Source organism: Lactuca virosa, chromosome 1, assembly GCF_052849685.1.
Source record: "Lactuca virosa cultivar CGN04683 chromosome 1, Lactuca_virosa_CGN04683_v6, whole genome shotgun sequence".
NCBI classification, from domain to species: Eukaryota; Viridiplantae; Streptophyta; class Magnoliopsida; order Asterales; family Asteraceae; genus Lactuca; species Lactuca virosa.
In genome coordinates, this window is record NC_136426.1 from 142,252,648 (window position 1) to 142,268,723 (window position 16,076).

Below are 16,076 nucleotides of genomic sequence, written 5' to 3' on the forward strand. Positions count from 1 at the left end.
AGAAGAAGGAGTCTCTAGTAAGGATCGAGATTGTGACTTGAAGGTCATAATTTGGAGTCTAACGTGAGATAGGAAGCAGGTGCAAGATCAAGCACCGCCTGCAATCAAGGAGTCCAAGAGTTAGATACTCGTTCGAAGCAACATAGAAGTTACGGTTATTACCTAGGATGAAGAGATAACGTATGGAGTCATTATACAATCATGTTTCGTTGATGATTCCGGGACGTAATCATCCTAAGGGGAAGATAATTGTAACGCCCGTAGATCCGGGCTAGTCAATTTAGAGACAATGAGCATCAAAAATGAGTTTTTGATGGGATATTATTAAGAAGTAATAATCTTAGCCAAGTGATAGTATATGTTACAAGGGTTTCGTACATATAAAGAACGCCGAAATCCTAGTTATAACGAAGAAGTTATGGCCCGTCGAAGTTTTTCGGCAAAACCGGCACGGCACCGGAAGACGTAAATAGTAAATTTTCTATAGAGGAGTTTTTAGCCTTAGTAATCTAAACAAAAGTTGTAGTATACGTTAAACCAAGAACATACAAAAAACGAACGCACAAATCTGACTTCGTACGAGGAAGTTATGAATTTTCTAAGATTTGGCATAGCAGTGCACGACCCGAAACTCGAATTTTAGTTCGAGCGGTTTTTGGCTTATGCCACCTAAATGAGAGTTGAAGATCTCATTAATAGGAACTCAAAGGTAAAAAGACAGACGGAAACGGAGTCTGTATGAAGGAGTTACGAATTGTTCGCGGTCATTTAACGGTCTAATCTCCTCCTACTGTTAAATTCAAGATCGGTCGAGAATTAGTCGACGGAGTCTAAATGAAAGTTGTAGATCTTGTTTTTACCTACGCATGGAAAAAAAGAACGTCAAAAACGGAGCTCATATGCAAACGTTACGGGGTTTAGAAGTCGGCAGGGTGCTGTGCGAAATCGGGTGACGTGGCTGATTATGGGCCAAGGCTTTCTCCCCAAGGCAAGCCACCAGAAGGTGACATGTGGCATCGAATCGGCGAGTAGGAGGACCTACACGACGAGTAGAGCTGTTTTCCAGCCTATAAATAGAGGTGTCGGGTTCCCTCATTCTTCACACCTTTCCAAACCATTCTTTCTCTCTCTAGACTCTCTCTCTAGCCCCCAAACCCCCCCTAAAGTCTAGGTAAACCCCCTACCACCCGAAGGAAGCCCCGAGGCTCCCGGAGTCTCGAGAAAAGAGCCTTTCGGCTCAGAAACGCTGCTCCAGCGAAGCCTGGTTTTGAGAAAAATCCGTTGTAAGTGCGCTATGCCTAACCTATCTTTAGTATAGCTTATGTTTTAATATAGTAATGTTATTAGGACCTTATAATAATTATTTGGGCTATTATTATGAGTTATATAGTGCTGTTTAACGCTTATATAATAATAATAATAATAGCTAGACTATTAATTAGTCTCGGTGAATATTGAGCTAAACCCTAGTGGTAATGATACTAGGTTTTGTCGAGGGAAATTGTTTTAAGAAGTAACGAAGCGTTGTCCGAATTCAGAATCACGACCTTATCAGGTGAGTGCATAGTTACTTTCAGCTTACACATAGATATGAAGTATTTTATATAAATTACGTGTTGTGTGTGCATATTAACTGTATACTTGCTATCTATGCTGGATGAACGATTTTATACATGTTTTAAATGATTTAAACTGTATATGTATTTTATATCTACAAATATGTTGGGTAAAACATGGGTAGATGAATAATGAGAGATAAAAGATGATGTGAGTAAACATTGGCAGCGATAAACTTAGTGCCTATTGGAAAATCGATGGTAGCTATGGACTTAGTACCTATTAGGTAAACATAGGTAGCTATGGACTTAGTACTTGTTAGGTGTTGGTAGCTATGGACTTAGTACCTGTTAGATAAACATTGGTAGCTATGGACTTAGTACCTACACTGGTAGCTATGGATTTAGTACCCGATGAATGAACTTTTGCAGCTATGGAATTAGTGCATTGGCAGCTATGGACTTAGTGCCGGTCTTATAACCCTAGAAGCAAGGGACTTCGGAATAAATGAATATATGACTCTTAGGGTAGACCCTTGAGAGTAAGGAAGATAATGGGGATGGGTAAATGGGGTTGATTGTTTGTTGTTTAAACATAATAATTATATTATTGTGGGTTGAAAACCCTATGTACTCACCAGGTTTCCCAACCTGACCCACTCAAGCTTATTTGTATCACAGGTGTCGATACGAAGCTACTTTACACTGAGAGATTTAAAAGAGATGTAGATCACTAGTGTAAATAAATGTAAGTTCTGTTTATGCTTATGTTTCTGTATTGACGATGACATCCCAATGTTTTGAAAATGAATAAAAATACATTTCCTCGGAAATGCTTTGATAACCTATTTATCATGTTTTCTGGGAGCAAATTCCGCAACATTTTTATTAAAAGAGGTACTCTGATTTTTATAAAGCATAAACAAAATCGGTCTTTTCTGGCCATGAAAATGGGGATGTCACACAAGATGCTAGATAAACTTAACAGATGTTACCATTAGGGACCAAAATCACCAAAAAGATCCAAAATTGAACCACTGGTGCAACTCTAAACCTTTTTCAACTAAAACCACAAAAAAATTAACAACCACATATAATGTTGTTAATCAAGTCAGTTTCAAGTTAAAGATGTCAGGTTAGTAGGGTTTGCAAAAATAAATATATTGCCAGAAAAGACAGCCAATCACATTGCGGTTAGGGTGCGACCTAGGCCGCAATGTGACAATGGGAGGGAGCGCTTGGTAATGCTTTGTGATTGGCTGGCTCCTTTTGGCTGTCTTTTTGTTTTTAATTAAAACTAAAAAATTTAATTATTTAAAAAAATAAATAAATAAAGGAGTGTGGCACAACACCTTGGGCATGACATGAAACCACACTTTTGTGGTAAATGTTGATGTGTCGCCAACGTGACGGTGTGACAAAATGAGGGAGTGTAACACCACTCCCTCCAGCCTTAGTAAAACCGGTTAACCCGATAACCGATTATAACTACAATTTGGGTTTTTCAGGTCCTGATTAGAAATGTTGACTCTATTAAACCCGACCCTGATTACCTTATTTTGGTCAGATTAATCGGTTCATTTTTTTTTGACATTCTTAACAATGTAGGGGTGTTCGCGGTGCTATTTAGACTCAAAACCGCAAACCGCATTAGATATGCGAGTTCAGCTTTTTGGAAACTGTAAACCACACCACAAATGTGACAACCCGGAATTTCTATCTTATAAGGTCAAACACATCAACTTAAGGTCAAACTTATAGGTTTATAGACCGAGTATACGTAAGGGTTGCGTGTTAAGAAGTGAACTACGTACGAACCAAGAGCCTAGAACAACATTTGAGCCATAACACCTCAACAAGTGAGGTTCACGGCCAAGGCCCATGTTCACGGCCGTGAACCCTTCTTACGCTGTGAACTCATGCTATAAGTACGAGTTTTAGCCACTTTTCCTTCACTTCTTCTTTCCTTGGCCGCAATCATCCCATTCTCTCTCAAGTATCATAGTTCAAGAACACCATCTTTCACTCTTAACCACCCCTTTTCCTTTTCTATTCCATAGAAGCTTACTAGGATCTTCAAACACTTGCCAAAACACCAAAATCTCCAAGATCTTCAAGTGTTCTTCACCCTTGGGCCGTGAACCATTCAAGTGGGTCGTGAACCATTCAAGTGGGTCGTGAACCCTTCATCATTTGGGCCATGAACCATCAAGTGGGCTGTGAACCCTTCATCATTTGGGCCGTGAACCATCAAGCTTGGGTCGTGAACACCCCATAGGGCCGTGAACACCTCAAGCCCAGCCGTGAACACCCTTTCAGCCTCCTAACTTGCTTCTAGCACTCTTTTGGTGAGTTATTCTTGCATCCTAGGTTGTTTCCCAATCACCTTCGTAGTTAGATTCACTAATTACATGCCAATATGTATCATTATATGTCATTTAGGACTCGGTTGTGCCTCGGGACTTCATTCATGGGACTTATCATCCTTACTCGAATCTTCAGTTGAATCACCCACATAAGGGGAGTTCATACCCCCCATATTTTCCAAGCTATTTAATGTTTTAAGGAGGGGGATACAAGTAAAATACAAGATTGCTTGTGTTTAAAAACATAATTTACTTATTATGTTTTCTTACTGTTTAAATGTATTTGAACTTGAAACTTGTTAAAGTCATAGAAATCAACTTATAAACTATAATAGGTATGGTTTATGGATCATAGGAACTATTTTACAAAAATCCAGGTTAAAACATGGAATGAACTTATAAACATGGTTTATGAAACGAAAGAAAATCTTTTTACAAAATTACTTGTTAATTATAAAAAGGTTTTACATTTTATGTAAATAATTAATACATGATTGTGAACCACTCGATGTACCACTCAGGGTACCCGTTCGAATCTTAATTATAACCAGAGTCTTCATAAGGGAGAGCGCGAGTTGGTGTATAGATCTATACGGGACTAACTTTGTATTAGTATGGTTATAATGAATACTCACAATAGTATTAACTAATTATTTACATAAAGATATACTTTTCCCAAACTTTCCCAAAGTTGAACACAATGATATTGTGTTAATATTTACCTGTGATAACCATCACATTAAAGAATTTCTTATGCTTTTATAAGTCATAAAAACCAATTCATAAACACTTTTAAAGGATGTTAGATTGTTGTTTATAAAACTCCATTTTTAAAGTACATGTTTAACTCAGTAGATAACTGAGTCTTTTCTACAAATCAGGAACAGTTCAAACAAACATACTAGTAAACTATAATGGGTATAGTTTAGGGTTCAGTACATACTATATTCTAGAACAGAGGAACAATACATGATTCACGTACATATACTTTACACTCCCAGTAACCTAGGAAGGGAACGTATCATTAATTCATTGTTTAAAACAAAATATGATAATACACTTAGTATATGGATATATATATATATATATATATATATATATATATATATATATATATATATATATATATATATATATATATATATATATATATAAGGGGTACATCTACAAAGTACCGGGTTATATATGGGGTACATCTACAAAGTATCGGGTTATATATGGGGTACATCTACAAAGTACCGGACAATAATAAATAAAACAAAGCAATATATAAAACTCACAACAGTATTAACTGAGGCATTTAGAGTACAGGATTTCATTACTTCTAGTAGTCTTCCTAACCAATAGAACAGCACCACATAACTTCCTAGTAACATGAACATTTAGTTAGAAGGGGGCCTATAATGCTAACTTTATAATTCCTCGGTAGATACATTAGGGTTATATATTAATCAGATCCGACATGCAGTAGGATGTGTGCTTTCCGCTTCATTTCCTGTTCCTTGTTTGGTTGTGGGCTTAGAGCAGATTCACACAGTCTACTATCTATTCGATCTTAGTTATATAAATAACTTGTATACACCAAGTAATCATAGGGAGTAACAGGTATGGGTCAGGTCATAACATACAAATTCAGTATACCACTGTTAGTACAAAAACATACTTTTCAGATAGAACATTAAGTGGGTGAAACTAGAAAGTCATCTATAAAAGGTTTGATACGCATTATTAAACCAGTATAACAAAAAGGACCTTAAATGGTTAATTCTATAATACCTTAGTTTATACATCATGGTTATATATAATTAATATCCAATAGGCAGTTGAATGTGTGTTTTCCGCTTTACCTTCTGTTCCTTGTTTGGTTGTGGACTTAGGGCAGATTCATACATTTAACTCTCCGTTCGATATTAGGTTATATATAACTAGTATAAACTAAGTGATGATAGAAGGACTATTGTGGTTACCATTTTACTAAAGGAAATATATGATTTTCTTAAGGAATGTTTTCTTCAAATATAATAGAGTTATTACAATTAACTCTGTAAGTACCAAATGAATACGCCAGGGTTATATACAATGAAGATCTAACAAACAATGGGATGTGTGACTTCCGCCTCATTTCCTGTTCCTTGTTTGGTTGTGGGCTTAGTGCAGATTCACACAATCGATTGTCTGTTTACTCTAATTTGTATATAACTTGTATCCATTTAGTACTCATAGAAGAAATTGTAAAGTCATTTTTACTTATCATTCATCACATCAGAAAATATAGGATTTTCTGGAGGAACAGACGAAATTTTCTAAAGAACTTATAGTATACTTATTATAACTAAAATACTTATGAACTCACCAGCTTAAATGATGATCTGCTCTTTCAAAATAACTTGTATTCTCAGGAAACTAGTAGTCAGGTACGCGCTCAGGGATTCAGAAGATGGAGCATAGTAGCTTCATGTCTTGTTTTGTTATTTACTTTGGAGTCAATCTTTTGTGGATCCAATAAATTGTAAACACTTTAATATTAATGCAATGGTTGTTTGTTACTTTGATTACTATGATGCATGTGTTGTGATACTAAGCATGACGTCCTCCGCCCCCGAACGTTTCCGTCGTTCCGGTTTGGGGGTGTGACAACAAAGGTTCTAAACCGCGTTATAAGGTGCGATTTTATACATGCGATTTTGTTGTTTTTGTGGGGTTTATATGGTTTTAAGAATGTAAATACTAAATTTAGTTTAATACTTTGTAACACCCTGAATTCAGAAGACCTAGAAAGTACAGAAAAACCTCAAAATCAGGAAGCGACTCGTCGATTTGATGGGATGACTCGACGAGTGGGAGCACGATTTGGGGCCGTGGGTTAAGTGACCTACTTGACGAGTCGGTGGACCGACTCGGCGAGTTGGTCTGGGTTTGGAAAACCCTAAATTAGGGACTTGGTACCCTATTTAAGGATCTTATTCCCCTTCTCTTGGTCTCATCTCCAACCTCCAAGACCAGAACCCACAAATCTCGAACCCTAATGCTTGTGAGCCATTTTTGAGAGTGTTTTGTGTTCTTGAAGTCAAGAAGAAGAAGAGGAAACTTGAAGGCTCAACGAAAGGCTTGTGGATCCAGAAGTAGCTTCTCAATCTCATCATTTTCTGGTAATCAAGTCTCTAACTTGATCATTAGTTCATTAGATCTATTCTTTTTCCCTTTTATGAAGATTTGGTCCAAGAGTGGTTGCTTTTGGGATTTGGACGTCCCCACACAAGATCCTTTCAGATCTGGAAGTATTTAGGGTGGTTAAGGCATAAAGGTGCAAGCTTTATGCCACTAGAACTCCCCATGCAAGGTTTAAGAGGTTGTTATTGCCTTTTAAGCAAAAAGGGCCATGCATGGATGAAAAGGCAGAGGCTTTGCGTATTATTTCGACCCTAGAAGGTTAGATCTGGGTCCTAGATGCTTTGTGCCTGACTGAAATCGTCTGAATAGAATTGGACTTAGGAGGACTAGACGAGTTGCTCTTAGGACTCGGCGATTCAGGTCGTTTTCTTGCCCAAAACCCTTCTGATAGCGGGTGTGTGTTTAGTTGGTAGAGGACTCAGCCAGTTGGGTTCATTATGGACTTGAAGATCATCGTACTCGACGAGTTCAAGGATGAAATCGGCGAGTCCAAGGCAATATCCCTAACTTATGAAGATGGACTCGACGAGTTCAAAGGTGGACTCGACGAGTCAGTTGTAAAAGGGTTCCGACGTGTTTAAAGGTGAACTCGTCGAGCTCAAGGAAGACTCGACGAGTAGGATCGAAGTCCATAGTTGCGTGTGGATTGTGGACTCAACGAGTTGGTGGGTCAACTCGGAGAGTTGACTTTGACCTGGTTTGACTTTTGAGGGTATTGTGGTCTAAGTGTCATTTTGGGTATTGATAGTTCGGGGAGCCGAAGGATCAGCAGTTCAGGAGTTTCCGGTTAGCAGTCAGAAGTGTTCAGCTAGTCTTCGGTAGTCAGCTTGTGAGGTGAGTCTCCTCACTGTTTGTATGGGTCTACGGGCACAATGCCGGCCCATTTAGTTTATGTATTGTAGGAAGACCCAGGGGTTAGCCCTAGGCAATATGCATGAAAGACCAGGAGGTAGCTCCTGGCACCCGGTATGTTATTATGTATGAAAGGAAGACCCGCGGGTTAGCCCTAGGCAATATGCATGAAAGACCAGGAGGTAGCTCCTAGCACCCAGTATGTTAGTATGTATGACAAGACGACCCGGGGGTTAGCCCTAGGCAATATGCATGAAAGACCAGGAGGTGGCTCCTGGCACACTGTATGCTGATTAGCTAAGTAGAGTAGTATGTATGCTAGTTGTCTTTGTGATACTTGCTTGGAAGACCAGGAGACGGCTCTTGGCACTTGTTTGTAAGACCCATGGGGTGGCCCCTGACTTGGAAAGAAAGACCACGTGGCGGCCCGTGGCATAACGGTAAGACTATGTGCGGCACATAGCAACTTATTTGATATATGATTGATATGTATGGCTCACAGTACGTATGGCATGTATGGCCCAGTTGATATGTATGGTATGTGGTATTTGGGGAACTCACTAAGCTTCGTGCTTACAGTTTACAATTTTGGTTTCAGGTGATCGTTTTCAAAGGAAAGGAGCCGGCTCGATCGCAGCGCATCACACTATGTTTTCCGCACATGAGATCTTTGGGATTACACTCTGATATTATTTTATGATAACATGTTTGACTATTGACACTTTGGTTTTGACATGAGATGTTTTCATGGATGTTTTTATACTTACGGTTTTATAATAACTTATTTGAAAATGAAATTTTTGGCCTTGAATTTTGGGATGTTACAAGTTGGTATCAGAGCCTTGGTTTGAGGGATTTGGGCACATTCTCGGGTGTGTCTGAACTCAAACTAAGGACTTGGTATGAAAATTTTCAAAAGTAAAATCATTTTATAAAAGGAAGTTTGAAAAGAGAAAAGAACTTTGTAAAGAACAAGGTGTGTGATGCGTGCAATCAGTTGAGCTCAAGTAAGTGGTTCCCAAAATACCAATACATGTTTGTTATGTGATATGATATGATTATGTGATTCGCATGCTAGAGTAGAGATAAGGATCTAGGAAAGATGCCTTTGTATGTTTATATGAGCTTGTAGAATTGCATGCTAGAACTGATCAGCCAGTGGCATGATAGCCTGTTTAGGTTATGCCGGATTGTATGAGCCTTTGAATTACATGCTAGTATAGATTCCTGATAAGAGGATAGAATTGCTTGTTTGGTTAGATTTTCCATTGTCTGAATGTTGTTTGCTTTGTGCTTTGTGGGACTCTTAGTGATGTGAGTTAGCTACTAAGTGAATATGCTAAGTCACATGGGACACATGCCAGATAATCTCAGAGTGATGGACTTGACCCTATTGCGCAGCTCTTGTCTGAGTCCAACCGTTCTAGGGATGAGTCTTTTACTCGAAGGATTATCTGATCTCAGTTGCATGTGGCTATATTCATGAGGTAGCTAGTTGACATTACTAGGAATCTTTCAGCAGCTGAGGACTAGGTGGGTTTGGGAACCTAGGAAACCCTAGGATATGCTTCAGTGAGCCTAGAGGTGCGGTATAGTGAGTTTTGGTGTATGTGTTGAGAAAGTGACTTAGAGGATTCGAGATGATTGCTGAGGAAAGTATGGATAGGTGTGGAAGGTAGTATTGGACCCGTACTACCGAAAGCACAGGATCCATACTCAAATCGGTGAAAGTCTTGGAGAATCTAGGAAGCTTATGGGGAAAGGAAGCTTGGTTATGTTTTGACTTTTGGAATGTGGTATTTCAGTTGGAGATGATCTCTCAGGGAGATGGTCCAGGATCGGGTTCTGGATCAGGTGCAGGTGTTGAGCCTATTAGCGAGCAATTGCAAGAGTTCAATTCATCAGAGATTTCTCGTTGTGTTTCAGAGATAGTGGATGAGCGCTTGGGCGCATTTCGAACGGAGGTTATGGCTATCATTGGAGCTCGCACACTGAATTTCCGAGAGTTCTGTGCTTGTGGAGCTCCTGCGTTTCATGGGGAGAGGGATCCCATTATCAGTAGGAGGTGGTTAGCGGATATGGCTAACGCATTCAGGACGAGTTTCTGCCCCGAGGAGGCGAAGGTCAGATATGCTTCCTGCCTGTTTAAAGATCGGGCACGTGATTGGTGGGAAGAGGTCGGTAGTGAGTTGCGTGACGATGTGGTCGATGCTATGTCGTGGGATGACTTCTCGACCAGATTTCGAGCTGAGTTTGCACCAGCGATCGAGGTACAACAATTGGCGCGAGAGTTTCTGGATCTCCGCCAAACTACGGAGACTGTGGCTGAGATCACTGCCAAGTTTCGGGAGAGGGATTTATTGGTACCGCAGTATGTGGCAGATGAGGAGATGAAGAAAGTGAGGTATCACGACATGCTGTGGGATGACATTAGGAAGTTCGTGAGTATTTCAGGGTGCGAGACCCTGAATGACATGATCTCTAGAGCCCGAGAACGAGAGATTGACTTGGAGCACATTTAGAAGAGGAGGTCAGATTAGGAGCATACTTTGGAGGGTCCCGGGAAGAGGCCCAAGACTTCAGATAAGCGATTGGTAGGCCGGCAGGGCCGAAGTCAGTGAAGCACGTGCGGGAAACTGCACGAAGGAGTTTTTCATTCCAGGGGTTCAGGCTGCTACAAGTGTGGCAGTGATGGTCACGTCAGCAGGGACTGCCCACAGGGGGCAAGCCCATTATGTTTTCACTGCGATCAGGTGGGCCACAAGAAGGCCGACTGTCCGACGATGAGGGGAAGGGTAGTAAGCACGTTTACTCCGGATACTTTGAGGATCACTGATGGACAAGAGGGAAGGACAGGAGCCCCAGCAGAGAGGAGTCGGACTTTGCAGTGACATGCAGGAGAGATCCGGATTACAGCAGGAAATATTTCAGGTATGTATCAATTGCTCTTTTCGATTCTATCTGTATTATGGTTGTTCTTGCCTCGGTCTCGGGTAAGAGTATGTATGAGTTATCTCCCTGCTTGTATTCGAATTGTATTTGCGAAAAAATGTCATATGCCAATTGCATACCGGGAATTATTAGTAGCTAGAGTAGGGTCATTTCCCTTTTCTGGTTTGGAAGCATTCAGTATTATTTTAGTTACAGTTGAGATCGGTTCAGAGGCATTACGTGACAGTCCGCGGTCAGGATTCAACAAGATGGTTATCCACCATCGTCAGGATTCGATGAAGTACAGTCTTTATGCTAGGGATAGTTTGTGGAAGCAACAAGAGAAGCAGTTTATCGCTAAAGAGGTTGCTCTGAGCATCGGCTAATTGGACCTTAAGGTTGAGTGGGACATCAGGTTAAGCTTATGGGGTCATTAGTATTGGGATTTCAGTAGGCGTTCATCTAGTCTTCAGTAATTGTGCGATCTTTAGAGGGGGCTAGTAATGGATCACTAGCAAGACTGAGTGTTGGTAGTTAGTGTGCCTATTTGATAAAGAAGGAAGGAATGGGAATCCTCCAACGCTCGCGTGTCGTGAAGACGTAGTCGAATCTAAGTAGGGGAGAAACAATCCTGTTACGGGAGCAGGAGCGGTTTTGAAACCGGGATAAGTTTCGCATTCAGGTTAGGAAGAAAGGTGGCCCAAGCGGCTGTGTGGCGTGAGGATAGTGTAAGTTGGGAGTTCGGAAAACTTGCCAACACTGAAGTCGTGTTCTCGTGATGTTGATAGCAAGCTTCAGAGAAATTAGGTTGGGAATTTCAGTCAGGACATGAGTTCAGCTCGGGATATTAGAACGTGCATGCATGCTCGATTATGGGTATGTTTGGATTAGTAGTTAGCGAAAGACCATGGTCAGCGGTTGAGTAGTAAGGAAAGTGATATGAGACTGCGCGTTAGCCGTAGCATTCACTAGTAACCGGTCAGTGTGGAAAGTGTTGTAAGACTGCGGGTTAGCCGTAGCATTCACCAATGGTCAGATGGTATGAGAAATGTGGTAAGACTGCGAGGTGGCCCGTAGCATTAGTTGGCAGATAGTGTAGGAGTATTGTAAGACTATGGGGGTGGCCCGTAGCATTTACGAGTTGGCGGTAGGGGTATAGTAAGACTACGGGGTGGCCCGTAGCATTTGTTAGTTAGCATATAGTATAGAAGTTTTGTAAGACTATGGGGTGGCGCGCAACGTTCACTAGTTGGCAGATAGAGTAGGAACGTTGTAAGACTGCGAGGTGGTCTGTAGCATTCCTATATTGGCATAATAAGAATACAGGGTGGCCCGTAGCATGCATTAGTGGTCAGATGGTATGGGAACGTCAGACTGCGGGGTGGCCGTAGCATTCGTCGGTCTTTAGTCGGCAGTGAGAATGTGTCAAAGGCGTGACTCGCTTGTGGGTGCTTCAGATAGTTTTGACCAAGGCAAGACAGCTCGCTCGGATGTGAGTAGGCCACGGGATGATTGGATTCGAAAAGCGGTAGGTCGTTGGAGACCAGGAGTGATGTAATACTACAACAGTTCAGGTAGTCGTAATATCTTCAGAAGTCGCTGTAAACGACTGAGGGATTGTTCTTGCGTTCAGTCACTGGTGGGGGACCGCTATTTCGGGAAATGGCAGATCAGTTGGGACCAGGGTGGTCTCGGTTCATCCGGAAGGCGGATGATAGTCAGCAGGATTTCAGGCAGGAGTGGTGATAAGGGAATTAGTGCGTAGATCACTGTACTGACCGGGAGATGCTGAGTCACTCACAGCGGGATTAGATAATCTCAGAGTGATTGATTTGACTCCGTTGCGTAGCTCTCGTCTGAGTCTTAACCGTTGCTGAGAGGAATCGTTTACTCGAAGGATTATCTGATTCACACGTCGGGTGGGGTTTTCAGCTTTGGATCACAGTAAGTGAAATTATTCAGTGAGTATTGGTGTGATGGCCGGACCGGGAGTGACCGGGATTGCAGCCTCAGCAGAAGGTTTGATCTTGATGGAGATAGGAAAGGTTTGTTGCTTATGGAGAGTTGCCTTGGGAAGGCTAGTGACAACGCAGGGTAAAGGGGGTGAACCCCTGGATGTCAAGTGTAAGTGCTCGGGAAGTACCGGAAGGATTACCGGTTGAGTAAGAGTGTTGTACTCGAGGGTTGTAGTGATTGGATTGTTCTCAAGATGATATTTTCAAGGATTGGTCCGAGCAGGCAAGGTATGCGACGATTAGAAATGTCGTGAGACGTTGCGGGGTTGTTAGCCGAAGCGGACTTCGAGGACGAAGTCTAGTTTAAGTGGGGGAGAGTTGTAACACCCTGAATTCAGAAGACCTAGAAAGGTCAGAAAAACCTCAAAATCAGGAAGCGACTCGTCGAGTTGATGGGATGACTCGACGAGTAGGAGCGCAATTTGGGGCCGCGGGTTAAGTGACCTACTCGACGAGTCGGTGGACCGACTCGGCGAGTTGGTCTGGGTTCGGAAAACCCTAAATTTGGTACTTGGTACCCTATTTAAGGATCTTATTCCCCTTCTCTTGGTCTGATCTCCAGCCTCCAAGACCAGAACCCACAAATCTCGAACCCTAATGCTTGTGAGCCATTTTTGAGAGTGTTTTGTGTTCTTGAAGTCAAGAAGAAGAAGAGGAAACTTGAAGGCTCAAGGAAAGGCTTGTGGATCCAGAAGTAGCTTCTCAATCTCATCATTTTCTGGTAATCAAGTCTCTAACTTGATCATTAGTTCATTAGATCTATTCTTTTCCCCTTTTATGAAGATTTTGGTCCAAGAATGGTTGCTTTTGGGATTTGGAAGTCCCCAAACAAGATCCTTTCAGATCTGGAAGTATTTAGGGTGGTTAAGGCTTAAAGGTGCAAGCTTTATGCCATTAGAACTCCCCATGCAAGGTTTAAGAGGTTGTTATGGCCTTTTAAGCAAAAAGGGTCATGCATGGATGTAAAGGCAGAGGCTTTGCGTATTATTTCGACCCTAGAAGGTTAGATCTGGGTCATGGATGCTTTGTGCCCGACTGAAATCGTCTGAATAGAATTGGACTTAGGAGGGCTCGACGAGTTGCTCTTAGGACTCGGCGAGTCATGCCGTTTTCTTGCCCAAAACCCTTCTGATAACGGGTGTTTGCTGAGTTGGTAGAGGACTCAGCCAGTTGGGTTCATTATGGACTTGAAGATCATCGTACTCGACGAGTTCAAGGATGAACTCGGCGAGTCCAAGGCAATATCCCTAACTTATGAAGATGGACTCGACGAGTTCAAAGGTGAACTCGGCGAGTCAGTTGTAAAAGGGTTCCGACGTGTTTAAAGGTGAACTCGTCGAGCTCAAGGAAGACTCGACGAGTAGGATCGAAGTCCATAGTTGCGTGTGGATTGTGGACTCGACGAGTTGGTGGGTCAACTCGGCGAGTTGAGTCAACTCGGAGCGTTGACTTTGACCTGGTTTGACTTTTGAGGGTATTATGGTCTAAGTGTCATTTTGGGTATTGATAGTTCGGGGAGCCGAAGGATCAGCAGTTCAGGAGTTGCCGGTTAGCAGTCAGAAGTGTTCAGCTAGTCTTCGGCAGTTAGATTGTGAAGTGAGTCTCCTCACTGTTTGTATGGGTCTACGGCCACAATACCGGCCCATTTAGTTTATGTATGGTAAGAAGACTCTGGGGTTAGCCCTAGGCAATATGCATGAAAGACCAAGAGGTAGCTCCTGGCACCCAATATGTTATTATGTATGAAAGGAAGACACAGGGGTTAGCCCTAGGCAATATGCATGAAAGACCAGGAGGTAGCTCCTGGCACCCAGTATGTTATTATGTATGACACGAAGACCCGGGGGTTAGCCTTAGGCAATATGCATTAAAGACCAGGAGGTGACTCTTGGCACACTGTATGCTCATTAGCTAAGTAGAGTAGTATGTATGCTAGTTGTCTTTATGATACTTGCATGGAAGACGAGGAGGCGACTCTTGGCACTTGTGTGTAAGACCCAGGGGGTGGCCCCTGGCTTGGCAAGAAAGACCACGTGGCGGCCCGTGGCATAACGGCAAGACTATGTGCGGCACATAGCAACTTATTTGATATATGATTGATATGTATGGCTTACAGTACATATGGCATGTATGGACCAGTTGATATGTATGGTATGTGGTATTTGAGGAACTCACTAAGCTTCGTGCTTACGGTTTACAATTTTGGTTTCAGGTAGTCATTTTCAAAGGAAAGGAGCCGACTCGATCGCAACGCATCACACTATGTTTTCCGCACATGAGATATTTGGGATTACACTCTGATATTATTTTATGATAACATGTTTGACTATTGACACTTTGGTTTTGACATGAGATGTTTTCATGGATGTTTTTATACTTACGGTTTTATAATAACTTATTTAAAAATGAAATTTTTGGCCTTGAATTTTGGGATGTTACATACTTGTAGAGAATATTATGTATAATTATATTTTTGTTTTGTCTTATACATTAGCAACTTAGTTTAAAATACATAACATCAATCAAGTTTGAATTATATTGAATAGAAAATTTTTAAAAACTCACGATTAATAGGTAATAAAAACAAAAGTGATTAAAATGTTAAAAAAAAAAGTTTAAACACAATCAAATATGTAGTGCTATATATTTTGAGGAAGAAAATATTTTATGTTAGCAAAAATAATATTATTGACGCTTAACATCAAAATATTTTACAATATCTTTTAACATTATCATAATATGAACTTGATGAATATATTAAAATATATTTTTTATATAGTTGGTTTGACACTTTAACTCATATCTTTGTTAACTCGTATTTTTGAACTTGGTGCGGTGCGGTTTGAACCGTATTTTTGTAACTATAAACCTCAAATCGCACCGTATAGTATGATTTATAAAAATTACAAACTGCAAACCGAACCTTGGATGACGAAACCTACATTTTACGATGTGATGTGGTGCGATGCAAACAGGTTATAATGTTTGTGTAGTTTGATGCACACCCCTACCTAACCATAAGGACAATTTTAGCAATTTTATCTATCTTTTACCATAAAATGGACACCTAAATTGCTAAAAAAAAGGAATATTATTTTTTTCCTATGCAAAAGATTCATTACAAAAAAATAGCCAATTTTAGCCACAAATTAGCAAAATTATTCATTTGTATTTCACTAAAATTT